Raw genomic sequence first — 5,156 nt, forward strand, 5'->3', positions numbered from 1 at the left:
AACTATCTAGTATAAATCAATTATGAAACTATACTATTATGAAGTATCTAGATGAAATTACTATCACATAGTAAGTACCTAGTATATGATAGCAGCTGTTATAATCTGATGGGTTTTTTTTGAAATTTTTAATGTTTTTATTTATTTTTGAGAGAGAGCAAGACAGAGTGCGAGCAGGAGAGGGGCAGAGAGAAAGGGAGACACAGAATCCGAACCAGGCTCCAGTCTCTGGGCTGTCAGCACAGAGCCCAATGTGGGGCTCGAACTCACAAACTGTGAGATCATGACCTGAGCCCAAGTCAGATGCTCAACCGACTGAGCCACCCAGGCACCCCATACTCTGATGTTTCATAATCACAAATATAGTTAAACAACAGGATGACACTGTATATTTAGCAGGTGGATAGTCCCTTAAGCTGGGTGAAAGAATTTGTTTCTTCCTTTACTGGCATACAGAAATGAGGGTCTCTGCCATCTCTGTGAAGGTTTGGAGGCTGGTTACTCTCCATCCCCAGGTGGTCATTACTTGTCTCTACATATGCCCATCTGCCATCTGCATTATGGTGGAAATACCTTCCCACACCAGAATGTTGGGACAAGGAACCTGGGAGTCATGGCTCTTGCTCACTGGGGCACCTGTAATGACAAGTCTCATGGTAAAGCCCATAAATGGGCTTATCTCTCTCTGCCCTCATTGCTGCAGTCCGTGTAGTCTTCATGCATCAGAAAGGTTATGACTACATCTGCCCAGTCTGGAAGAATCTCAGATTCTCAGGGAACCCTTAGATTTGGCTTTGTCTGGTAATACTTAAGTCCAAGGGCTGCAGGAATCCTGCAAGAGTTTTTAATTTAAACTATATATATATATATATATATATATATATATATACACACACACACACATATACATATATGTATATATATGGCACATATATATACATGCATATATACATGTATACATATATACATATATATGTATACATATACATATTTACATATGTACATATATACATATACACATACATATATACACATACACATATACATATATATACACACATACATATATGTATAGATATTACATATACATACTTATATACATATATACATATTACATATGTACATATATATGTATATATACATATTACATATACATACATATATCTACGTATATATGTATATATACCTATTACGTATATATACATATATACGTAGATATATGTATATATACGTAATAGGTATATCTATACATATCTACATATATATACATATTTAATTAGTAAGGTCATCTAGAACAACAACATACTACTTAAATGCCATATACCAAATTTTAACCACAAATACTTTAATTTGTATTACCGGATCACTTTGTGTGGTTCTGGCAACCCTTCTCCCAGCAGGGTTATCTGTGGATATCAGAACTTACTGAAAATGAGTCATTGGTTATGAAGGCTGCATCTTTGCACTGATTTTTTTTAAGTTTATTTATGGGGGGGGGGGGGGGGGGAGAGAGTAGGGAAAGGGCAGAGGGAGAAGGAGAGAGAAAATCCCAAGTAGGCTCTGTACTGTGAATGCAGAGCCCAGCATGGGGCTTGAACCCACAAACCATGAGATCATAACCTGAGCCAAAATGAAGAGTTGGATGCTTAACCAACTGAGCCACCCCAGCTCCCCTGCACTGATTTTTCTTAAAAAGATAACATCATGCCTGAGCTCCTACATCTTTGGAATTAGAGTTTCATGGCTCAGAAACACAGTCTTGTGTTCAGTTAGGAGTGAGGCACAGAGAAGGTGCTTGACTCCCAGCACGGCCCAGTGGTTGGTTGTATAGTTATAACTGAATGTGTAACTCATCAGAGTCATGATAATATCACACATCAGAGTAGAATTGGCACTTATTGTCTTTGCCTCTTCTTGTCTGACTTCTGAATGTATACTAAGAGGCACAACCCACTGTTACAAACTGTAAGAGATTCAACTTTCAAGCTCAATTTTCCAGCTACTCCCTTTTCAAGTTCCTGCATCAGTTTAATTAAAGAATTATCCTGAGATTGCCGGATGAGCTATTGGAGACTGGCATCATTTGCAACTACTTCTCTGCATGAATCAGGGTTTTCTCAGTGCTCCGCAAGCCAAAGATAAGAGAGGAATAAATTATATTCTTGGTCTTCTGGTAGCCTCGATTTCAAATGTTTTCTTATGTTTATCAAAACAGTCCCAGAGTTCTCATCCGTTATAAGTTAATAATACATGTTTTATATTAGGACTTATGATATAAATGTATACTATTAAAATGCCACACTAATCTGTCGTCTATATTGGGGTCCCATGTGAGGGGTATTTCAAGAAAGGATTTTTTTTTTAAGTTTGGAAAGCCAGTTCTGAGACCTACCTTACAAACCGTGGCTGAGTCTGTTTTTTAACCTCCCTCAGTTGTCGTATCAATACTCACTGGCCACCTGTCACATGCCGGGCACTGTTCCCGGTTCTCGGGGCACAGCAGAAAATAAGACAGATGAGGTCCTTGTTCTCATGGGGCTTCTAGTCTACTGGAAAAGAGACAGTCAACAAGCCAACAGATAAACAAGACCATTCCAGGCGGTAAGTACCACGAATACAGCAGGGCGCGCCTGGAATTCTTCCTGCCTGTCCTGGTTCTCCCGCTGGCCTCTCTCAGCATGTGTCATTGATCTTTCCTGAGACAGCCCTTCGCATGTCAGTGACCCGCACTGGATGGTGCTCTCCTGGGCCATCGGTCTCCCCGCCTGAACACCCCTGGAGCTCCCCTGTCTCGCTTCCCAGCGTCTCCCTGCCCACCCAGTGCTGTGGTTCCTTCACATCCCTCTCAGAGTGTCATAATGTCCAGGCCTGCAGTGGCTCTATGTATGATCGGGGCAGAACAAGACAGCTCATTCTTAAGCCCCTCATTTCCACCCCCAACTTTGCACCCACTTTTTTCTCTGGTTTCCCAATACCGTGGCCTCCTTTCTGGCTTATAGTCAATTACATTTGCCCCAGAACTGTCTCAGGTGTGGATGCTGGCACATCTATCTCCTGGATGTTTGCGGTTTTGTGTTTAAACCTTAGTGCAGGACGTGGCGGGATGGTCTCAATTATGTCTTGTGACGATGACCAAAACATCAGTAATGGCCACTCAGAAAGACTGATAGCTTCCTCCCTCTTGGGCCTCTGCCAGTAAAGGTGGCCCTTGGAGCATGTCAGTGTTCCTTACATTGCCTGGACCCTGCCTGGGGGACGGCGTGTTCCCAATGGCTGGCTCTCACTCCATAAAGTGACATTATCTTTGATAGGTTTCACAATGGACCTTTTTAGCATCAAATGGGGCCCGGTGGTTCAGCCATTGTGGACTTGGGACATGTATTTATTATAATGCTGTAGCTTTGGCACACCTGTGCCTAACCGCCTTTCCTCGGGTGGCTAATGGCCTCCAGCACTCTAGGCTTAGAGGCTGGCTTTCAGACTTTAATTGGAAAAAATATTAAAAGGTACATTTAAGTGGTCCCAGCCTCCCACTAGCCTTTTCACTCCCTCACAGCATTTCCCAAAACGACCGATTGCAAAACTGATTGCAAGGACTTCTGGTGCCAGTATCCACACCTTCAGGCACCTGCTGGAGAATTTTCCCTCTGGCACATTTGCCTGTGTATTTCTAGTTGTCGTCTACCCCTTGCCCATGAAAAGGACCATGTTTCCCCTGTTAAAGCTTTTCGGGCATCTTCCCTGTCCAAGTGGCTTCTGGGTCCCGGAAAAGTAAGGGATCATCTGCTTGTTATAAAGTCTAGTGCGTGCTCTCTGGAGCCCTCAAGATTGTATAGCTATCCATCAGAATGGCCACCCCCTCTTCATGACAGACTAAGACACTCTGATCATGTTAGTGTGCCCTCAGAAGAAACCATTCTATTCTTTCAACCAAAGAGTCTTGGCTCTGTGTGTGTATATCTATGTGCCCAGGTCAACTGAAGCAATGACCTACATGGATTTGAATTCATATCCTGCATCTTTATTTAAAGCATCCACCTGTTTCTTACAATGCAGGACCATGGATTTCTGGCCTCTAGAATTGAGCAAACCCGAGTCCTAAGAGGTGTCAACTTTCCATCTCAATTTCCCACCTGACCACCCTGGGAGCCACCTGTAGACATGATAATATGACCCTGGCATTGCCTCTTTAAAAATCGCTTATTAATGGCTTCAAGGTTACAGGGTGAACTCTAAACATCTTAACTTAGCACGAAAGGCCTGCTGTGACTGAATGTTCCTGTCCCCCTCCCCACAAAGTTATATGTTCAAGCTTTAAGCCCCAATGTGATAGTCTGAGGAGGGGAGGCCTTTGGGAGGTGATTGGGCTTAGATGAGGTTATGAGGGGTGGAGCCCCCATGATGGAATTAGTGCCCTTGTAAGAAAGGAAGAGACACCAGCACTTCCCGCCCTGCCATGTGAGGACACAGCAAGAAGGCAGCCATCTGCAAGCCAGGGAGCACGCTCTCACCAGGAACCAGGTCAGTTGGCACCTTGATCTTGGACTTGTCCAAGATCCCATAGAACTGGGATTTAAGCCCCCCCCCCCCCAGTCTATGGTATTTGTTGTAGCAGCCTGAGCAGATTGAGACAACTGGATTGGACTGTCCACTACTCTACCTACTGTCCTTATTCTGACCTTGCAGAATCATTCCTAGAGCATGCTGTGCTGTTACACCTCTGTATACCTTGGCACACGGCGTTCCCTCTACCTGAAAGGCCATTGCTCTTTTCTTCATTTTGTGAAAGCCCCAGTTGAAATCCATTTCAAATAGCACCTCCTCCAGGAAGCTTTCCATGAATTCCTATTTTGGGAACCCCCTGCCCTGGGCTGTCCTAACACTGAGTGTGTAGTTGGCTTAGTGCTTAGCCCTTTACATTGTAATAATGGTACTCCTCTGCCCTTCCACTAGAGGGCGACATTTTGCTGTATTTGCCTTTATATTTCTTTTTTTTTTTTTAATATATGAAATTTATTGTCAAATTGGTTTCCATACAACACCCAGTGCTCATACCAAAAGATGCCCTCTTCAATGCCCATCACCTGCGCTCCCCTCCCTCCCACCCCCCATCAACCCTCAGTTTGTTCTCAGTTTTTAAGAGTCTCTTATGCCTT

Source organism: Panthera uncia, chromosome E1, assembly GCF_023721935.1.
Source record: "Panthera uncia isolate 11264 chromosome E1, Puncia_PCG_1.0, whole genome shotgun sequence".
NCBI lineage: Eukaryota > Metazoa > Chordata > Mammalia > Carnivora > Felidae > Panthera > Panthera uncia.